The sequence below is a fragment of the Gavialis gangeticus genome, unplaced genomic scaffold, assembly GCF_001723915.1.
Source record: "Gavialis gangeticus isolate Ggan-Ray unplaced genomic scaffold, GavGan_comp1, whole genome shotgun sequence".
Taxonomy (NCBI): domain Eukaryota; kingdom Metazoa; phylum Chordata; order Crocodylia; family Gavialidae; genus Gavialis; species Gavialis gangeticus.
Genome location: NW_017729026.1, coordinates 20650694 through 20675026, shown reverse-complemented (window position 1 = coordinate 20675026; position 24333 = coordinate 20650694).

Below are 24333 nucleotides of genomic sequence, written 5' to 3'. Positions count from 1 at the left end.
TCTAGAGTGGGAAAAAATTGCTATATATCTCTGTACATGTAATTTTTTGCCTTCAAAAGAAAAATGTTAGCAGAGACAGAGTTCAAAGCCAGAGGGAAAGTGGCCTTTACCATCAGAGAAATCTGATGTGTAATAATAATTAAAAAAATATATATTTAACATGCTAAAATTGGCTGATGAATCACAATATTAAAAAAAGGAAATGCTCCCAGTAAGGTCACCACTCTTACCCATGCTTATGGTAAGCAATAGGGGCATTAAAATGAAATACTAATCTGTTAATGACTAAGGTGGGGAGCAGGGAAGGGATATTTGATTTTTTAAAGCATGGCAACGAACATGGCATGCTTTATATGTTTTTAAAGTTATGTTTGAAATTGATAGTAGTTTCTAATGCTGATAAAGCAACAGAACTTCTTAGACTGCTTTGCTATCAGTATATTTCTAAATTTATGGCAAGCTTCACTGTGAAGAATTCAGTGAGCCATTTGTAAACCTATTGTACAGTGTCAGCAGGGTTTTATTGCTTTTATTGTTTGTGGATAAAGATAACAACAGGGTTTTTGTGGGGGGAAATGATCTGACTCAATTTTAAACTTAACTAACAGAATATTGTATTTCCTATTTCCATTTCCTATTATACTTCAAGATGTCAGCCAGTGTTTCATATTTTTTTTAAGGATTTTACACTTTCTTTTATATGGACTGCATTGCATGTCACTCAAAACAACGTGGTCCAGTGCATTGAATAAGAACACCTTAGGTTCTGTTGCTGGTTCTGCTATGGATTTGCTGTATATACCCTAAGCAAATCATCTGACCCCAGCAGTCTTTCCTGCCCAAGAGCAGGGGGGCTGAACCCAATGATCTTGTAAGGTCTCTTCCAGCCCTTCTGAAATCAATCTGGGTCATATCCAAAGAAGCCCCATAGGCACCTCCACTTAAGAGCTGTGTGTATCTAAAATTTAGGAACTTACAGGATAATCTTAATCAAGTAGGTTAGGTATTTGGACATCTTATTCAATGAATGAGGAGACCTACATGCCTCTCAAAGGCAATCCAGACTTAATTGGCAGTGAGCCAATTAAGGTATTAAGCCAAAGGGTGTATTTGAACTCTCTTCTACTCAAAGGTGGAGTCTTTTTCAGGGTTGCCAATGGTACTTCTGCCATATTGGAATTCCAAGCGCCCTGGACAGGAGCATCCCTCTGAATCACGATGAGAGAAGCAGAGCACCCCACATTTACTGCTAGCACAGCAAGTGATTTGTTGTCCAACAGTCTAGTAGTAGAAGCACTCACCTAGGAAAGTCTTTCTTACCTGAAATGATTCAAATCTTGCTTCCCCTGTTGAAGCTGACCTATTGGGCAACCAAGAGCACAAGCATCAGTAGGCCAAAGAGAAAGTAAGTAAGTGTTATGCTCTGGGGCACAGGAGGTCTTGCCTAGGGGTTACTTACCTAAAGTGTGGGTATAGTCCTGATTGGCTCCCCTGGTAGCTGGGTCTAGAGCAAGGCAGGCAAAGTCCAGCCTATGGGGTGGATTTGACCCATGATGGACTCCATTTCCCAGCAGCCCCTGCCCATGGCACTGTAACCGGTTTCCATGGAGACCCCAGGAGGGTAGGGGCTGTGACAGCACAGGGCCAGGGTTTCCATGGAGATTGGCCCAAGCAGTGTTGGCAGGGCACACATGGGGAGCTGCTCTGGGGCTTGGATTTTGTGGCAGTAACAGCATTGTCTGGAGCATGGGCAGAGCCGTGATCTTCTGCCCACACACCCCGTTAGGGCAGGGGCATTCAGGCAGTGTACTGTGGCCCTGCCTTGACTCCTTATTTATCCTTTCTATCCATGTGGATGTATATGCACTGCTGCACCACTGTGGCCCCTGTGTGTAGAAGCCCAAAAACTCCTTCTCAAAACCAGCATCGACTCCAAAAATTCATGTGGCAGCAGAGTTTGTTAAAGTTAGCTCACAGGACAGCCAACAGTGCAAGAACCATGGGGCCAAAAAGAAAACCAGCTCTGGTTTTATTCACAGTCTCCTCTGTATCTTCATCCAAAAAAAGTTTTGTTCTTCTCATTTAAGCATCCTGAAAACTGAGAATGGGCTCTCACTACAAGTTCCATCTCACTCCTCGGGAACCAAAATCATATGCATCTTGTGAATGCTACTAGTTCTCTGTTTATTGATTTCTATAAAACATATTGAAGCTAAGATGTTCAAAGGTGCCTAGGAGACATGAATGCCTATTTCTTATGAATGAAAATGGCTATTGGACAATGCAGTCACTTCACCACCCTTAATCAGCTAAAGTTTTAGCAGTTAAAAAAAAGCATTATATTGCACTGTTTCCCCTTTGTTCATATTACGAGGGCACGTAAGAAACTGAATATTATCTCTAAATAAAAAGAAAATCCAGACTTCTGCTAGCTTACAGCAATTAAATTAAAGACATGTCTGAGTACTACATTATAGCACTGCATGGATGTTACTGAAGGTGGAACATGACCTTAAAATCATTTACATTTGAGTAAGTAAATTGTTCTTAAGACCTTTTTCCATTTTATGATTTAATATTCATTTTAATCATCTTTATTTGCTTACATTTCCCCAGTGCTAATGCTCTAGAGATAATTAAATAAATATCAATAACTGCATTTGCTTTTATAAACTGTGACTTCAACAACATTTTCTGCACCCTCCTTTTGGCTAATATTGAGTAAAGTATTAAAATGTACCCACTACGGAAGCCTATATTGTGGCAGGGAGGATGTGTTTGACAAATAATCAGTCCTTTCCATAATTAAAGGACCATCCACAATTATCATGTCCTTTCCATCCATAATTATCATGATCCTACATTTTTACAGGGAGGGGAGGCAGAGGCAAAAACAGGAATTATGAAAAATGGTAATTAGGCTTTATCCTTCAAGCCATTATTAATAGAGTTCTCCAAATGAGCAAATGAGTAATGGTCTAAACAAATTCTATTAACTTAAATTTATTTTAGTTATAAACTTTGTGGTGAAATATGTAAAATATTTACTGTAAGTCAGAACTGTAATAGAATTTATTTTTGTTGTTGTTGTTTTTAAAGCACTCTTAGCCAAGTACTCAGAACCTAATTAAAGCATGATTAAATGCTGCAAAAATATAATCTAAATGAGCTCACTGATGCTCAGGAAATAGATCCAGTGAAATAATGCAAAAGGATGAGGAATATGGGAAAGTTAGTAAACATGGGTCCAAGAGTAATGATAATAAAATCATTTTTAATTAACCTTTTAGGTGTGTTTGGGGAGAGATTAAGACCCTGATTTTACAAGGCACTTAAGTGCATGCTTAATTCCAATGCAGGCATTGGGAGTTGAGCATCTGCCTTGCTGAGAGGAATAGGCACCAGTATGTGCTTAAAATTAAATGTGTGTTTAAGTACTTTGTGTTCTAGATGAGATGCATGCTCTCATGATTAGCTGAAGGATCCTTAAGCAGGATGCAACAGCACAAGTGACATATTTTGGCCTCTGTAACAGATCTCTCTGACCACTTGACAACCACAGCCAGAGCAAACACCCGGGTGTAGAAATCTGAGGTTGATCCACACTTTGAAATAGTTTCAGGGGCAGGATATTCCTGCGGAGAACAGAATAAAACTGCCAGACTGAAATATGTGGAGTCTGCCTCAAGCATGGGTGAGAAAAAGTCAAACCGATTGTACCCAGGAAGACCCTTTCCCTGCCCTGAGACATCCCAGTCATAGAGTACCAGTGAAAGAACCCATAAAGTGGCATCTCTGTGAGCTTTAGTAGATGCAAAAAGCACAGAATACTTATACCTTATGTCACTTCCTCCTCACGTCACATACACTGCATGCGTTGCAACCAGATTTGGCCCAGTAAGATTACTAAAATGTACTGTGTTCTACTTCTTAAATCAGTGTTACATTTTAAATAGCAGTAAAACTAATTAAATGAAATTCTGTAGATTAATATTTTAACAGTTACTATTATTTATTATTTATATAACATCAATAGACTAAGTGCTCTGTTCAAAATCCTCTGAAAAAGCCTCATTACTTAAAATATTGGTCTGAAGAATTTTATTTCTTTAATATTATTCAGATGTACTCTGGGGCATTTGGATAGATGTACCAAAAACCAGAAAAAAAATCTGTAATCAAATAAAAGGACTAGGGAACCTTCAAACCCATCTCAATTTGAATCGAACTATTAACGTTCATTTCTTTTGGGCACTGATCTGAATTGTCCCAGTTCTTCCATTTATACCAACCTCTGCTGGGATTTAGCACAATATTTTATCACTCATTGACACATTATCTGCTAAGAAGTTATACATTAAAGATACTACACATTATGCAGCAATCGTACTAAAAGTCCCTGCCTAGAGGTGACAATGTAACAGCCCCAAAAGGACCAATTCTAATGTAAATCTTCATGGAAAAAATATCAGTATAATGTTATTCATACAGTGTATAATATAAAGTACAATCCACATTGAAAAGCATTGTGAAATACTACTGAGCTATTACGTGTGTCAGACACATTTCTGACTGTAGAAACTCTTCCTTTTCAATAATATTTTTGTCACAACTCCCAAAGGTGTTGCCCTTTCTTACAACAGGCCAGAAAATTTCCATTCTCGTTAATGTAAACTTTTGTTGGAGAAGTTAATTAAGGCAAAGAAATGCAAAACAGCAATGACAGTCTTCCAAGAGAAAAACAGCTGAATTTATGTAAATCAAGTTCTGTTCAGAGGACTTACACATACATGCATGCATTCACACATGCACACCAACACACACAAAGACAAACTTTGACATTAATCTAACAACTTTAATATCCCATTGCATTTAGAACAAAAAATAAACAGGGATAGATTTACAAGTATTCCACGGCATTCAAAATTTATAGGCTGAGCATGGAAGGATAGGACTATAAAGTAAAGTAATCTATCCTACTAGAACATTAAGATAATTGAGTGTGAATTATTTTTCAGTTAAAATTTCTCAATAAGTTAAATCCCCAGTGTTAGTATCATAATTAGTGGTGGGTAACTGGGGCTTGAGTCCTAGTTGCTCAGTAAATGTGGGTGCCAGAATGGAGCCTACAGCTGCGTGGAGCACAGCACGATCTTGAGTGCCCTTGTCAGCACCCTCTCCCTGTGATGCCACTTCTGCAAGCTGTGTGAGATGTCACCACCAAGAGCCAAATTAACCCTTCCCTAGACCTGCCACCACAGCCAGATTTAACAGCCTTGGAACCTTGTTTGTCATATAAAACTGTGGAAATGAACATGAGCCACCAATGTGATGTCACAGCTGGTCAAGCAAACCACTCTGGCTTGCATCCATAGATGCTTCTCAAGTAAATCTCAGGATGTCATCCTTCCAATGAGCTCAGCTTTGGTGAGGCCGCAGCTGGAGTACCGCATTCAATTCTGAGTTCCACAATTCAGGAAGGACGTGGAGAAACTTGAGAGAGTGCAGAGGAGAGCCACACACATGATCAGAGGGCAAGGGAACAGGTCTTATGAAAAGAGGCTGAGTGCCATAGGCTTCTGCCTGGAAAAGCACAGGCTCAGGGGTGACCTGGTGGCAGCCTATAAGTATATCAGGGGTGTACATCAGGATCTGAGAGAACATCTGTTCACCAGAGCGCCCCAAGGGATGACAATGACCAATGGTCACAAACTTCCCCAAGTCCATTTTAGGCTGGACATAACGAAAAACTTCTTGACTGTTTGAGCCCCAAGGCCTGGAATAGACTCCTTTCAGAGGTGGGGCAAGCAACTACTATAGGCTCTTTTAAGAAACGTTTGGATGCTTATCTTGCTGGGATTCTTTGACCCTAGCTGAATTCCTGCCCCTGGGGCAGGGGGCTGGACTTGATCTTTTGAGGTCCCTTCCAGACCTAATGTCTATGAAATCTATGAAATTTCAGGACCAGGGGAGAGTTAACTACATGGCCGGAGGCTCATGCCCCACCTGCCTCCTTTCTCATGCTCAAGACACAAACACTTTCAGATGCAAGTCTACTACTCAGGGCACAAACTGTATCAGTTACATCTCTGCATAGTTCCATTGATTTCCACTGTTGTATAATCATTTACACGTATCAAGGTTTCAATCGGCTGGATGCTTTGCACGTGTTGTTTGATGGAATAAAAAAAATTCTCCCGATATACCCAAAATGCTGGCCTGTGCATCCACATGGCTCAGATCCAATTACTTAAAGATATTTAGGTGTCTAGCTTACATTCTTTAGAAATATTTAAGCACCTATCTCCCAAAGAATTCAGCCTATGGACTTTTGAGGATGTGGGTCAGAGCATTTTGAGACCCAGATATCACAGGAACTGATTCAACCACCATTCAACTGAAGTAAGAACTTTCTTTGACCTCAGCCATGCCACAAGCGTATATCAGTGTTCATAAAACTCATCCATGCCAGGGAATGAGGTCAGATAGTAAAGAGCAGGTCCTTCTCAACAGTCCTATGTATCACAGGCTTGAATAATCACTATGCCAATCCACTGCTTTTTTACACACCTATCCACCTTTGTTACTTCTTTTCCCCATCCTTGAATTATTGTATTTAACTGAATCCAAAATGGCTTTGAATTTAAGAGGACCCCACTATAATTAGATTCTATACATGGAACATTTAATATGCCATGCATAGAATGTAATTAGTGGAAGGTCATCTTAAATTCCCATCCCCACACCACTACTGTGGTAAGTAGAACAGTAGTAGGGGGTAACAGGCCAGACCTCCACTCCTTGCTCCTCTGCCCCTGGTCACCCCAATCTATATCAATCTCTGCAAATTTGTCTGTCTGTAAAAAAGCTACCTGCATGATAAAGCTTCTGAAACACTCATTCTCACCTTAGTTTCTTCTTTTTAAACTATTGCAGCTCCCATCTCTAAACCCTACCCATCTCCCCTCACTCTAGACTCCCGCCTGCTCCACTTTTTCCACATATAGTTGTAAGTGGATCATATTGTCAAACAATTATCTTTTCATTTTAATTAAGTATTCAGCTCTGTAAGTGGCATCATAAAAAGGGGTGGGGGAGCGGAAGGGAGGAAAGGATCCAGCTCATTCTTTCTTAATTGTATTGCATCTACAAGGTTGCTTAGAGTAAAAGTAAGACTTTTTCACATAAAAGTCATCAATTGACCCTGAATATATAAACAGATTAGATATTTTATGTAAGAAAAGATTTCTGATGTCATTTTCCAGAGTATACTTGTGCTTAATATGTCAGTAATGATTAAATTAAAAACAGAAACATTGTTGGAAGGATCATAGTCTGAAAGTATAGGTGGAAAAAGATATATTATGTCAGTTTCCTAGTTCTCCTCCCAACTGAGATTTGTTCCCTGGATGCAGTGTCCTGGTTAGTATCCAGTCTAGTATTAATTGACCCAATTGATTTAACTTGTATTACTTTTTGAAGAAAACTAGCTCATGATATAATGAAGTGCACTAATTGAGATGATTCCTTGTGATTTTATTTCAAATGTTCTTTTACTCAATTCAGTTCTGTTACTTAACACATTAGATATTTCTAGTTATGTAAGATTTATTTATTTTTCACAAGAAATATTTAATTGAAGTAGTCAATAAACTAAGAGAATGGTTACACAGAACTGAGCCAGGCACAGAGCAAAATCAGCAATAGTAATGGTGTAGGTGAACTGTATATGTACAGTCATTAACCCCAGCATGACTCTACCTTCCTACCATTTTAATCTTATGAGCAGGGAATGCCAACAACAGTGACAAATTTTATGCTACTTTTTAGGAAAGGACATACACTGAGTACATAAGAGCGCTTGTTCCATTTGTTGAGTTTCAGCCCAACTGAACCAAGCTCTCCACAAGGGCAAGCTTAGCATATTTACTGTTTCACTACTTAATCATCCTTCTGCACAGTTTTCAGTGGTTAAGCTGAGTCAAGAAAATGTTGATAACTGAGAAACACATTAATCCTATGAAAGGCACAATCTGGGCCTGGGTTCCTGAAATTCAGGAGCCCATTCACCAATCTCCATTTATCTGTGCCAGATAAATGGCACAGGCACAAGCTATTGAAGCATGAGATCTTTGATACTTTAGTTATACATTGCTTCTATTACTATTCATGCACACATACTGACTCTTAGCATGTGGGCTTACGCTGATGGCCACAATATTTTAGCTCACCTCTGAGCCACAACACCAAATGTTTCTGAGAAACCAGCTTGCCTTGTCCTGTTCTCAGGGCAAATACTTCAGCTGCCACACAGAAGGAAACAAACATTTCTGAACTTGTTGGCTCCATCATGTGCCCATCAGCTGACACTACAAGGAAAGCATTTAAGGTATTCACTTTCCATGTTTCTGAATATTTTTAAGTATAAAATTAAACACATTTCTTTTGAAACAAACAACAATTTGAATTGTTAGAGACCATGCAGTTCTTCTCATGAATACAACGGTTGCCTTGTTCGTTTATGAAAAGCACACTGGCCCTTTACGATTATGAAAATGAAACAGAGAAAACAGTAAACATTTCTTTTGTGTTTTAGCTTTTACAAGCGACCTATGAAATTCTGAAATATGCCAAAGGATGTTACAGAAAAAAATTATTATGATTATTAAGAGATTAAATGTGGACTAGTAGCTACAATAACAGCATGTAGAATAAGGGAGCCCTGATACTATATCTGCTGCTCCATGAACTTGCTGTGTGACTTTGAACAATTCACATGGCCTCTCTGCCTCAGTTTTTCCATTGTAATTCAAGAATGATACCTACCTACTTTCTACTGTAATTCAAGAATAATACACAATAATTTTTAGGCATAATTCTTAAATGCTGTAAAAAGAGCATTGAGATAAGAACTTGAGAACATTAGAAGTGCCCATACTGGATCAGTCCAGTATCCTTAGATCCCCTGTTGGTAGTCATTATACTTGATACCACAATGTCACATACTGAATACCTAAAATAATATTTATTAATTAATATGTGTTTCTATTATGATATTATGGACTCATTGGTTGATAACAATCAATGGATGTTGTGTTTTTGTGCCACAAAAGTAGAACCACTGGTATCAGTGAGCTAGACTGTGATAGAGAGCACATGATATAACTAGGAAACTATGTATTTGAAGACACAGTATCTGCAAGGTATACCAGTGTGCAATGTAACATGGTTATCACACTACAACAGCATGTCTAGCAATTAGTGCAAGGTATTGAAAGTCAGGATATATGAATTTGATTAAGAGCCCTCCCAGAGAAATATTGCATGATCTTGAACAAGTCATTTAGCTTATCTACACTACCATTTCCTCATTTGTAGAACTAGGAATAATTATATTTATTCAGCCTTGTAAAGTGCTTGGGGGTCCCAAAATGAAAGGAACTATTTAAGTGACAAGTATTATTGATTATTTATTATTACTGCTATTACAGATGACTATTCAAGCAGCATACATTATTTCTTACACTGTGGAGATGGCAGATTTGTTTTTTATGAAGAGATATACTGCAGTCAAGTTATCCCCTGCTCCCACTTAGAAGTGGGTTCATTAATCCCATTGTCTTTCAGGATATTGCCTGTTCAGGCAAATGTCTGGTAGCCAGTGCAATAGTCCTAAATAAACACCTATGGAAAATAACACTGTCATTTACCTCAAGTTACAATCAGCAAAATTACATGCTATATTTCAATTGTGTTCAATCATGGTGAGAATTGTTTACTCATAGTGGGACTCCTTCTAGCATGCCAGGATCAAAACAAATAAGAGGCTGAATCAGAGGCAATCTACTAATTCTAATCTCAGTGTTGCATTATTTTCCTGCTTCCCAACAACACCTTCTAATTATACAGTAACAAATGAAGTACAGAGAGAATGAGAAACAGGTTTAAAAAAAAAGATAAAGGAAAAACCTTTTTCTTGGTCTTGAGCCAAGTAATATTCCTACCACTATCCTGAGATCCAAGCATGAAAAACAGCATGAACTTTGGAGTACACCGTAATTGGAGCACTAAGTGATCTGAACTCCATTAACTGACATGTCATTACCTAACGCAAGTTGAAGTAAATATAGGGAAGGGAATAATATAATTTTATTCTATAGAAATGTTACATATGTTAGGCAATGAGACTCCAGTTACCTGAACTATAATCCTTTAACATCTCAATTACATTTAGTCTCATTGTCGGTACTCCAGTTTTTATGCCTGAATCATAGCATCAGACAAAGCTTGGATCAAACTCTTCTCCATATTCCACGTGTGAAGTAGCCTAGCTCCCTCTCCCTTCCTCCCACTTGGTACGATAGACTAGAAGTGAGAGGACCACTTTCTTGTGATCCCAGTGGGACTGTCCCCTTCTCCATTATAAAGACAAGTCAGCTGGGTTCCTGAGCAATGGACCTGCTGTGTATGAAGAGCAGCATCACTCCTTAATACACACAAAAGTGTTGATAGCTGCTTAAATTGCAATATATTGGTGGATGTGATGAACTTAGCATCACTTAGATAATTCTGAGCCAATTAGCCCCATAGCAGGGCTAGAGAAGATGTTGCCAAGCCATGGGAAATTTGGTTGGTACTCTGGGAAAAAGGCAACTAGCTTGAGCCAAGGGCTGCTGTGGAATGGTGGATCTAGATAAAAGCAGAACTGAGAGGAGAGTTCCAGGTTATAGCTAAATGTAAAATTGTGGGGGGAGGAGGCATTTTTTTTCCCTGGAAAATGTTGATTAGATGGAATTAAAGCTTTTGAAGAAACATACCAGTTTTGAATAAATTCACATCAATAAATGTTTCTCATCTCCAGGATGGAATTTCTGGTCAAAACTAGAGAATAGGAGAGATCTCTGCCACAGAAGAGCCAATTTCATACCGGTTTTGGGTCCTGAGATGTAGGATACTGAGGTTTAAGTATGCTCTAAATCAGGCAGAGCAGGAACCTTAACATGGATCTCCTATAGCTGGAGAGAGTTCTGTAACCTCTGGTCTCTTAGGAATGAGACCAGAGGTTACAGTGGTGGGTCTCTCACTGAACCATGTTTGTGCCAGTGCAGAATGGTAACATCTTTGAAATCTTGAAAATATTTATAAGAACCTCATTTCCCATCCAGCTGTAGCCTACATCAGTGAAATGCTGTCGTCTTGCCTGCCGGGTCCAGGGCTCTTGCATTGTTTTAGGCATTGGGAACTGACTGAGGTTGCTTTATTTTTGCAGGGTAATGTGCACCTGCAACTTTCCACAGGGGTCCCTTCCTGATCTTACTCCTGACACCCCAAACCAGGTCTGCTTAGGCAAAAGTACTGTAAAGTTAAGGACACTGTCCATTCCTGGAGTTGCTTCCTGCATTCCCAAAGAGAGGTGATGCTAGTAAAAGGGTAAAAGTGTGTGGGCTAAGACCTGGGTTCCCTTCAACCAGTCCAAGGACAGCACCACCAGATGCATATTATCTCCTGTTCTATGAACAGTATTGGTACTACCACCAGCAGCCCCCAGCCTTTGTGGTTAAAAGTCAGTTTGATAACTATTTTTTTTCTCTCAACACAATTAGAGAAACATTTGCACTTAGATCTTTAAGTTCTGACTGAGCATGACCAGCCCTCAATATAATTCTTGTCTTTGGTAACTAGATCTAATTTGAGTTTTCAGGTTTTCAATAAAAATGTTTTAAGGAGATCTTTCTTCAGAGTGTAATGGATTAGAAACTTCATTTTGTAAGGAAGCAAATCTGTGCTCGTGTAATTCAGTTGGACTAGACCCTCTACACATTATATTTATTGCACAATTACTTTGTTAACTGAGCAATAAATTTAGACTGGCTACACATGCAAATTAACTGTCTCACTTTAAAAAGGTCCAACCAGCTATAAAGTTATTGCTCAAAAATGTGTAATAACTTTATAGTTGGTATTTATCCAGCTTTAATTTGCACATAAAATGGATGTTATCTCCTAGACATTGCAATCTCCCAGCTGTGGGGATCTCCATGCACCCCCATGGCTGGGAGATCACAAAAGCGCCCCACAGCTGTGGGGGCTGAGAGGCCCACAGCTGACAGGGCTCTCTGTCCCAGTTGCCCATGGTGGACAGCCAGGACTGAGAGTTGTGCACCAGCTCCCAGCAAAGGCAGCTCCCAGCCATTGGAGCCTGCTTCCTGCAGTGTAGGGAGAGCCCAGGATTGGGCTCCTCCTATATCAGCAATAAGGTGCGATTCACTCTAATGGGTACCCCCACAACCGTGGATCATGCATTACATCCCATGATGCCTTTACCTGCATGTATAGAGGAAGCCTAAAGTCCACAGTGAACCTTGGTCTATGTTTCTTTGCTCCCACAATGGCATTTTTACCACATTGTAAAGAATGCCTGAACATTTTTAGACCTGGTTTCTTTTTTATCATCATAAATGTATTTAACCATACTCACATTACGGACAAAAAAACACCTAAACTGTCTGCATAAACAAACAAGAATATAATACAATGATGCTTGAAAATACCTGTGCTATATCCAAATACAGTAGCAAGAAGCCCAATGATTACACTCTATGAGTAAGTAGAAGTTGATTCTGAGGGTATTGTTGAAGATTGAGGATACCATTTTCTTAGCCACTGCATTTTAGATTAGTTATTACAAGGAAGTTCAGCAATTAACATCTATATTTAAATGGCAAATTAAACATAAAAACAATAAGGGATTAAATAGGTAGCTGCAGAACACAAGTATTACAGCTTGTTGACAATAACATAAAATGGTAGACATTGTACAAATGTAGGCACCAGGAGCTTATGATTCTTTCTTCCCACTCCTCTCCGAGTTTTTGTAGGTATTAAGCAAAAAACCCAACCCAACATATTTCACCTTGGACTGACAGATGTATAATAACTTTAGATTGCAAAGAAGGGCTCTACCCCCTACTCCTTATTCTGGACAGAAAATCTGGAAATAGCACAAAGGAGGTTATCTCTTTTTTATTTTTTATTTTAATTTATCCACTTTGATTTATACTTATTTAAAAAGCTCTGCCCCATGCTCTACGTGCCTTTTAGGTAATACTGAGACTGCTTGGAAAAGTTGAGTGGTTAGATTCCTTGTGGCTAAATGGCTACTGAATTCTGTGTTGTAGTGTATTGATCATTGGACAAATTATTTTCTGTTAGCACAGAATACATTAAAAATATTATTGTGCATACCATACAAAACAATAATTCTGCTTCCAAATCAGAAAATGACCCACGAGAGATGAAATCACATCCACAAAAATACCCTGCCTCACTGGGAAATATGAGCTGAGCTAAATTTTTTGCCTTACTGAAAAATTCAGATTCAGGTAAAAAAAAAAGTCTCAGACATGTCAAATTCAGTAAACTGCTCCTGTTAAAACATAAAACTGGCAATAAAAACAGAAGTCAATGCTTTATGTTTGTTTTCAAATTGCCTTTTTTAACTTTTAGAAATGTAATTTCTTTAAAAATATTTTAAAATATCAATAATAGAATCAAGTCGGGTTTTTTGGGGTCAACCCAGGAGCATCTACACAAGACAGTACATCACCATAGCAATGGGCTACAGCTACACCTCATTGCTATGGTGCAGTAGGGTCAGAAACAACCCATGCGCCTCCTGGACTACGCAGTAATGGCTCCTCAGTTGGACATGCATGTAAACGTGTCCCTCTTGTGTTACATTTAACCCCAAGTGAACTTTTTTTCTGCACTTTTCTTTCTTTTAAGCTTTTGATAAATTTTCATTTTAGCTCAACCTGATAAATTTTGATGGTATTATAGCAGCCTGGCTAATAAGCCAAAAATGGTTATTTAACCACTCTAATCTTTGTCCTCAGTGCCTGAAATAGATGTATCCTGATTTCAGCTATGTCAAAAAAAACTAGTTCCATAGTTAGAGCTCCTTACAAAGAAAAAACCCTACTACCAATTCCCTTTTTGTTTATGTGAAGGGATACCCTCAAGTCCCTCCAGAAACCAAACCTATGGCAGTATCCAGTGGGGAGAAGCCACAAGGAGAAAGTTCCCAAGTTTTGAACGGATCAAAGCTAATACTTTTCCTCTTAAAAGAGAGAAATTAAAAAGCAGAGACTGAACAAAGTCAAAGGCAGATAAAGAGAGAAGAACCAAGTTACGTTTGTTATTTTAATTGCTTCTAATTTTTTTTAATGGGTATATAACTCCATACACAAATACACACACAGGCATTAATTTTACCACTAGAAATCTTTCCAGGAGAGGGAGCAGTATAGATGTTCATGTGATTACAATTTGGAGAAGGTGTCAGGAGCATTGGCAGTGCCAAACCCACACACACTTGGGTTGTGTATGGCAAAGTGTGTGCTTTTGCTTGTTGTGTATTGTGTTTGTGTGTGTGTGCATGTGTTTTCAAGTCAGCAAGATGGCCCCTGTTGTTCTGGCCATGTGATCAACACATGGTAAACTGGGGTCTCTATCTGGGCAAAATATGTAAAATCTTCTGGCCTCATGGGTCACAGGAAGCATAAGATTCTCCAGACAGACTGGAGACAGAGAGAGAGACTGGAGTGTGGCACTCCCCAGTTGGACAAGGCTTAGGTGATGTCACACCAGATATATAAGAACAATTAAACTTAGGTTTTTCTGTCTTTCTTCTGGGGGCTGCCAAGAGCTGTACACCTGAATTGGGAATCAAAAAAACTGCTTCCCATGGGTGGTCTCCCTGCTGCTTTCACTGGAGAGGCATGCAAAAGCTATGGGAAGAGAAAGCCTCAGGTATAGGGAGAAAAGGTCTATCTTGGAGTTGGAGACCCTTATTCCCTTCCTCTTTCCCCTTTTCTTTTTCTTAAGTGGGATAATACCATGGGAGTATTAATGCCTGGTGCACACTGATCAGGAATGGGGTCCTGCCAGTTTTGGCCATGCAGGCCTTGAGTGGAGGTATTAATACCTTGAGCAAACTGACCAGGAACGGGTCCTAGCAGTTACTGGCCACATGGGCCTGGCCCCCTCTGTTTAGTATTTGTAGTGTCTCCGCACAATGGTATATCTGAGACTGAATGTCCAGGCTGCAGCCATAGGCCTGGGCCCTTTTTGCAGTTTCACAGCTATTGTGTTTCAGCCTAGCTGTGTGGCTGAACCCCAGACATATGTTTGGCTGGCAGCTTTGGGCCAGGGTGAAGCCTGGCACGGTTTGAGCCAGGGTGAGACCTGGCACTTCTTGTTTTTGATTGAGGGCTCAGTGCAGTATAGGCCTGGCTCACTTCTGCTGTTCAGTTCAGGCCCAAGCCAAGGTAGACCTGACCTTTCCTCCAAGCTCTTTTGCAGTTTTCTTCCCGGCAGAGCTGGGATTGGGACTAGGAAGTGTGGGGTGTGGTATGCTTACAAAAACCATAGTTAACCCCTCAAAGCCACAATGTGGAAATGGAGGTGGGCACTCTACCACTTCTTCAGGAGCAGTGGAGTCCCTTGCAATGCAGGACTGATACTCTCGAGCAGTGCCCCATGGCACAGCGAACCCAAGGAGCAGCTTGTAGGACTCTGGTGTCCCCCCATCCCCCAGCCCATTGCTGAAGGGCAGGTATAGTGGTGAAGGCCCCCAGAACTACCTTTTGGGTAACCTCAAGGCCCAGACTGTCTGGGCATGGGTAAAGCCTCCCAAAGAGAGTGCCACCTATAGACTTTGCTTTGTAGTTAACAGTGTTTTAAAATTATATTTAGTGTCTTCTTTAGTTTTTTTGTTTTTATTCTTTCCAATAAATGTGAGTGTTTGTGTTTACACTGCTTGTGAGGAGGTTTTTTTTTATATAGGCAAATTTCATGTTCCTAGATATATGGGTGGGGGCTCAAGCCACTGGTATAATTTATGGGTTTTGGTTACCCTAAAATATAGGTTACCCCTTTTTGCTGCTGACCAGTGCCCAGCAGAAGGACTACAGTACACATATGCCTAGACAAGTGTATAAAGATCTCTGGGCCAGTGTGATAATGTGCTTGGTCTGCTGAGTGACAGACAGTTTTTAAACCTTAACACTTTGTGTAGACTTTAGTTACTCCCTTATTTTTATTATAATCAAATCACACTTGTTTGAAATGGATTAAGATAGAGGGTAACAAAATAATTGCAAAACATAGTTTCAAGTCTTAAAGCAATACCACAATCTCTTCTGCCACAGGCTGTTTGGGCTAGACCAAAAACAGGTGGGTGCCAATAAGAAAAAATCATTATATTTCCTGGTTAGTAGCCATTTTGCATCAATTTTTGGTTTTAAAAGTACGTTATCATTATATTAGGTAAGCAAATACTCAACCTTATAAAATTTTCTGAGCATCTCCTGCACTTCTTTAATTTTCTGCAGAGTACCAAATTATTGCTTTGAGTCTGGCTTCTACATATAGATGTTTGCAGTTTTCCTTTCACACTGGCATTTGCCATGCTCCCCTTCAATGAAACCTCATCTGCTACAGACCACTACTGGATATTACTGACCCACTAGTATTACAGAATCTCAGATGTCCTTCCATCTCAATAAGGACAAAAACATAGTGGATTTTTCTATATGTATTAGCTGATTAAGAGAAAAATGGACTATAAGGAAAAAACGCTATGGAATGGTTTCTAAGACTAAAACTGAATAATGACAATTATTTTACTTTCTAAAATTATTGGCATTACAGATCAGACAACCCAACACATGAAACAGTAAGCAGAATATCACCAAGGAAGATTCTTGATATGCCTGAAGAAGGGTGTTTGTGCCTGAAGCTTGCAAAGAACAAATTTTCCAGCTATTTAGTTGGTCTAATAAAGGATATCACATTTACCCAAAGAACCTTGTCTACCAAGAAAGACATCATTCACTCTGGAGAATATTTGCACTTTGAGAACCCAGCTAAACTCCCCATGATAATCTATAACCTGCTCAGGAAACCAATGTCTATAGTAGATGAGAAAATGTCATTTATATTTTCCAAGGGTATCATGAAGGATGAATGAAATATTGCACAGTGAGATGAAGAATTCCACCAATATTAAAGAGAAAAGTGATGGGGAACCGTATTTCCCTCAGCAAGTTTCTGCTGTGTTATGTTGCTGTCTTTCATTGTGGAACAGTTTTAAACTGGGTTTTTTTGGGTGAATACTAAAATCATTACTCAGGAAAAATAGAAAGGCATTGAATTAAACAAAACTCTGTTATTTTTAAGAAACATTCTATAAAATAAAAATCTATTATAATGTGATAACAGTGGTTTTGTGAAGAAAATTAAATGAAAAAAAAAGTTAATTTGCATGTCTACCTCAGAACTGAGTAGATATCCCCAATTATATATTTTAAAAATAATCTAGATTGTGGAAAAAAGAGGAAATATGGCCTGTAGAAATTAAATAAAAAGGTGTTCCATGTGCTATGTAAATTATGAAATTATATGATGATTATGCAAAAATAGTAGAACATATATTAAGTAGCAACAACTATTTTTATAAAAGAATGGGATTTCTATAAATAAATGGAAAAGGTAATGCTCATGGAAAATTGAATTTATGTTTGGGAGCTTTATTTGCAGGTTTAAGAAATAAATGAAACTATTAAGCTGGTGAAAATAATCGTATATGTAATATGATTATAAAATCATAAAGTAAAAAAATATATTATTAGAAAATCATATATTCATAATAATGTCTATGTACAGATGTTCAGTTTCTACCAAAAGAATTGTTGCTTCTCTGTTAGAAAAAGAGTTTATAGATGTTCCAGCTTTTTCTCCTGCAGCAAAAATATAGGTTCTGGGAGAAAAAAAGACCCAACTACAATAAGATAGAAATTGCTCCCAGTAGAATTGCTGCTTACGACACAGCACTGCTCCCTGGGTACGTCTACATGAGATGGTACTGCACAGTGATTATTGCACATTTATTTAGTACTTGCTTATACAAGTACTAAATAAATGTGCAATAACCACTGTGCAGTACCAATGAGCATTAAGCGGACTTACTGCTCAGTAGAGCTGGTGCTACTAGGCAGTAGCCTGATAATACTGCAGAGTAGCGTGTTAGCACTGTCCATGATGTGACATGCTACTGCACAGTATGTATTATTCAGCTACCGCGCAGTCAGCATCTCATGTAGACGTGTCCCCTGTCTATTTCTCACTCTGAAGTCCCCAGTGTGAAAAGTGAGCAGGGGCCTTTGCCCCATTGCTGCAGTCCTCCAGGGCATGGGAGAACTGGAGCAGCTCATACCTTCCACAGACTGGGATCACCATGGTGTTGGGAAGGCACAAGGAGCAGGGAAGAAGGGATAGTTATAGACTGAACATCTGTACTGCTTGTGCTCCTGGAATTGCTCTAGCAATGGAAATTTTCTACCACTAGAACTAAATATTTGTACATGACCCATGAATAATTCAATTATATCAAATTCTGAACTTGGATTATTACAGGTCTACATTAAACATGCAACTATAGGAGAGTTTACTGGATCTATACTTCTCAAAAATGTGGTTAGTGTGTTTATATATATAACATATACAAAATAAATAGTTGTATTCATAAAGCTGATCCAAGATCTTGTTGTTTCAGATGATAATAGATGTTTATTGCTCTTAAACTTTTTTTTCTAAAAAGTATCAGTTTCAGTTTAGGACCTATTAGTTAATCACAAAGAGAGACAGGATGCTGGGATCTGAAAATAAGAATGTTCTACAGCCTGACAGAATAATGTCTGTTTGTAATTTAAACACTGGGCAGCTGTCAGCCCCTCACACACTTAATTAAAGCACATTACAGTGATGCATGGAGCAAATCTGAGTGCAGAATTGGACCCAAAGAAGCAATGGTTTTGGATAACAGAAAACATTTACAAGTGGACTTGGAAACCGAAAGACAATCCCTTTTCTCTTTATTCGTCACAGAGTTTATCAGCTTTCTAGGCTTTTATGAAAGCTACCAGGATTAGCTACATCCAGCTCCACTCCAGATACCCCCTGGATAACTTTGCTTATTCCCCAGGCACCAGTTTTACTTGCTGGAGAAGTTCTGCCAACTCAGCCTGTTCAATAGGCATCTTTGTGAGTCACAACACAGCAGCTCCAGATGGAAGACAGGGCAAACATCTCCCTCCAGAGTTATCACCAATTCAGTTCCCATCAATCAACCAGCAGCTGGGAATGAAGAATCATTCAGTGATTTGGCCAGCTCACTCATGCCAAAGACTCAGCACATTATAGCTGCTCTATATCTCATATCCAATCTGATGGGGAAAAAAAGACTGAAACCACTCATACTTTTTCCACATGGCTATGGGCACACTACAGACAAGCATCAAGCCAAACTTAACATAGGAAATGCTTCCGTTTGATCACTTAGACTTGGCATTTCTAATTGAGAAAAAGGTGCCCTTTTGGCACATTAATAAAAGCATGAGGATAACATGCAAAAACCTAGTTAATCTTGTTTCCATCCCAAAGAAAATGGTGCTTTAAGTTTATTTTAAAGAGAAAAAATAGGGAAATATTGACAAGCCAAAGGCAAGTCTGGGTTAACATGGGAAGCAAGTACACTGAATAAATTTGATTGCTCATTCCCATTACACAGTTGGTAGTAGTAAGAGTTGGCTTGTGAACTGTGATAATGGCAAGAATCTAGTTTCTGCTTCTGTAAGTAGCAGACGTGGCTGGAGGTGCCTGTTCCTTGAGCCAAGATAAAAATTGGGAGTGAACAGTTGGAGCACTCTGGCAACATAGCGCTGGCACACGGCTGCACAACCAGTACTGCACACTGCCAGGAAGGCCTGCCGAGCTGTGCTGTCTGCCATCACCTGCATGTGTGGATGGCTGTAAGAGCCAGCATCTGAGAGGGTATGAGGGAAACAAAATTGTGTGGAAATTATTAAGAGCCTTGTATAATGTCTTCTCATTTGTTTCAAGCATAGGCAATAAACCATTTTAACTTGACCTTCAGCATTACTACCCTAAGCAGATACTGTCATTGATTCCCTTTGAATTAATAACCTTCTTTATTGTGGCATTAAATGTTCTTTCATAAGGAGATGCTAGTTAATTATGACTTCCCATCGCATGGCTTTGTCTTTGTTAGCACAGGCCCTGGGTTGTGTTCCTGTCTGCCATCACCTGCACTCCAGGTTGTGTCCCTGACGAAACTCAGTGGGAACTCTCAATCCTATTCTTGCTTCTCAAGAATGACATTCAGTATCATAAAATTGACTATTTCTATTAAAATGGATCAAGGAGAATCAAACATGAGCTTAAGGGGATAATTTTTGTTTTTTGTAAGGGTGAAACCTGGCATTTATGATAAAGTGGCAATGAAAGCATAAGATGACAGGCTGATATAAAGAGGGTATAAAAATACCGTGCACTATGCACAGAATTTTTGTTTTAAGGGCTATCGTCTGTTAACATCCCCTTACCCTTGTACTTCTGATTTTCTGCTTTAGCTACCAACAAAGCACGATCTGTTTATCTGAGGAACTAGAATTCCTCATCATAGAGTCTGTATTGTCAGCTCAAGTGTAAAGATACACTGAATTTATGTAACTCAAACAAAAATGTAAATATTTAGAGGTACATTTTCCAAACTGGCCACTGGTTTATTGTGCTTTGAAGTTTAAAGGTTGTCCTTTTAATTAAACCAATTTATAAATAATGTAAGAGTCTGTAACAGATTTGGGCTTTTCAAATATATTCTGACATTTGTGATTTTAAAAGTTTGGCTCAAAGGTTGTTGAGTTTGTAATTCCCTTATGAAAATGGTTAGAAAAGGAACAATGAGGCCAGAAAAAAGTACAGTAAAAACACAGTATACAAAGGGACTGAGGGGGAGAGAAAGAGAACAAGAGAAATTTAAGGGGCAAACTAAATACTAATATATTATACATGGTATATAGAGATCAAATCCACTTGTGTTGAATAACCTTTATGGGCATTACTTTATCCCTAGCTTCTATTTAATTAGCAAACCTTGCTTTCATGAAAACAGCATGCATTAAAAACCCAAATATGAATCACCGATAGAAAAAAAATCTTGACGTTAAGTTACATAAATTAAAACTTTGAAAATCTGAACTAAACATATGAAGCCAAAAAGTAGTTTCCTAAAGCCATGAATTCCACAAGCTTCTCCCAATTCTTAGCACATAACATTGTTCACTATCACTAGTCCTGTGAGATGATTTACTCACCTGAAGGTCTATCTTCAGTCTGTCCCACATAATATTTTATTTCTAAGATAAAGGGATGTCATTAAATAGAGGAATCAGGCATTGCTACAAAGCTGCCCTTTGAGGGGAAAAAAATAATTTATCACCCTTATGTTGTCTGTTAAAGTTAAGAAACCCCATCTATATCTTCTTTATATCTCTTATTTCTTATCAGACACAAAGAAAATTATGAATCACAAAAAAACCTCATCCTCTACATGTTACAGACCTTAACTAGGATAAGTTGAACACTCTGGCTTCTAAAAGAAGGGAGGAAGACAATACAGATTCTGCCCCTATTTCAGATTGCCCAGCACAGCACTAGACAGATTTGGTGTAATGTATGAACAAAGCTTTCTTAAATGTTAATTTTCTTCCCCATATTCAGCAACCCTAGGAATCTGTGTACAAAATAGCTACAGTGCATGTTTGTTTATAGCTGAACACATCTCTCCAAACCCACAAAACAAAGCTGTACTCATTTTTAAGTTTTCTACTCCCAAACCACCCATCACACCTAAAAAATGTCATGTTAATGTTTTATGGGTAGATTCATCCTGGCTGCTTCTGGAAATGGCAGCATCACTTGAATAATTTACATCAGTATGTTTCTGCTCTACTTTTTCTGGTCTCGGTTAAGCTTCAACAAAGAAAAAAAATCAAAAAGAATATAAAGTTGTCTGTGTCTGCAGCTCATGTCCCTTCAATTCTGCCCCTCCTCGCCTTTTCATCTGGAAAGATGGGCACGCAAATCTTATCTCTGAAATGTTAAAGGCATAGTTCAAGTTAAAGACTAGCAGTATTTTCCAAACAATGTTTTCCAGAATTGGAGCAGATAAAAGCAGCTTGAGAAAACACCTGCTTCTCAGCAATTTGATCCTTACTATTCTGTTGAAAAATCAATTTAGCAAAACATAGAATGAGTTCTGTGAGGAGGCAGTATTGTATAGTGTCTAATTTATAGGATTTGCAGTCAAGATCTTTGATTGTTTTCCAGTCTGCTCTCTGACCTTCAATTAAGTTACTTGGGGCCATGTTAAATTTGCTTTTAAGTGTCTCCCAGCGCTCTTAATCCCTGGATTGTCTACACATTAACACTTTTAACTGGCTTATGTGGATGTGGTACCTGTTATGTGGATCAAAATTACACCACTCCAGGGCAGGATTATCTCTAATCTGCACAACCCAGCCCCTGTTCTATTAATGTGTGGCCAATCCCCACAGATGTACCACCCAAGTTGAAGTCCTCCAATATCCTAGGATGCAGTGTCCCCTCCCCATCCCCTTGTTTTGGGTGTATATCATGGCCCTTGCTGACCAGCTCACCACTGCATGGGCACAGTGTGGTAGAACTGATCACCTCTCTCCCTTTCTTCCCCCACCATCATTTTCATCCCTGAGGGTTCCTCTTGGCTCCAGCCAAAATTTGACTGCAGTGCCTTGCATTTTTCCTGCCAGCCTTCCTGCAGCCTCCACCATCCCCAGCTCTCATAAATGTTCCTATCTACCCTGTGTGCTCAACAGCTTCCTCTCTCTCCTTTCCCTTAGTGCTGACACTATCCTTCTCCTAGCCAGAGACTCTTGAGTCACACAGCTCAGAGGTTTTAATGAGAGTTCATCAAAGCCACACATGCATACACCAGATGACTGCTCTTCTAACCTCCCTTAAGCCTTTCTGAGCCCACCTGGCCCTCCACCCCTCAATCCACCGAGTGCACCTGTTACCCTGTGGGGTCAGGCTAACTCTCAGGATCTCAAATTGCGCTGTTAAATGAAAGGGTGTGACACAATTACACATATACACACACAAAAATCAATTAGCATACACCCAAAATTACTAGCCTAGGCACATGCATACCTATCACCAATTCAAGCTCATACTCACTACACACCAGAAATTAAACAAAATCAGTTACCAACACCCACACACCCAATACACATACATGGATCACTAATTCACATACACATACACATTTACCAGTTCACACACATACCACCCACCTACACATACACACAGGTGAGTTCCTAACTTGGATGGTACGGTGTGTTTGTGTGTGCTTGGGGAACTTGGGATACCTAGGGTGGTTGGTGACTATGGGAAGGGGAATCAAAAGTCAAAGATTTCCAGAAGGAGGGGAAGGAATGAGATGGGTGGGGGTTAAAATGAGACAGTGAAAGTTGCTGTGGCCAGTATTAGAACCGGCAGACTAGAGGGGAGCTGGGGTTACTTAAGGTCAAGTGGCCCAGAGATGTAAGGGGAAAGGCCTGGTGGCAAGGAGGAGACAGCCAGGAAAGAGAGAGAGGCAGAAAGCTTGGAGATGGGTCTGGAAGCTGAGGCAGAAATCTGGGAGATCAGGGGGAAAATAAGTGGTGGCAAGGAGGAGACAGCCAGGAAACAGACAAAAACCCAACTCATGGTTTCAAAATTACAGGTTTAGTAAACAGACAACATACTACACAGTCCCACAAAGTTATTGATTCACACACACACATAAGCACTCGCATACACACCCACACACAATGGTAGCAGGAAAAAGGCTTGGTGGAGGGATTGAAGTCAAGGTGTGTAGCGACCGAGTCTAGGTCCTTTGCTTGGGGAAGGAAGGTGAGTTAGCTACCTATCCTGGGCTGTGAGTTGATCCTTGATGGCCGATTGGGATTTTCTCCAGCAAGGTGTTGTCCAGAGGGGGTCACTGGCAGGGCCTCTGGGTGGATAGGTAGTGTGGTGTGGAGCTGGTCCAGATGGAGAGGGGATCCCACTGGGCCTGTTTTCACTTCCCCCTTTTATAGAGGCAGACATTCTATGGCCCTAGTGGCAGGGGCATGCTCAGGCAAGAGTCAGACCCTGGTGTACTGAGCATGTGCATTCCAGGCTAGGACATACAGTTTCAGGTGTCTGTAATGGTGGGTTGGCTGGTTTCTGCAGCAGTCTTTGTTTTCCAAATTTTGAGCCAGGGAGGGTCAGTGCAGGGTTATGGTTGGGTCATCGAGTTGATGGTTCAGTCATTCAGAGGGACCTATTTTTAGCCCTCTTGCCACTGTCTCTCAAGCACCCTCATTCATCCCCATTCATTCAGAA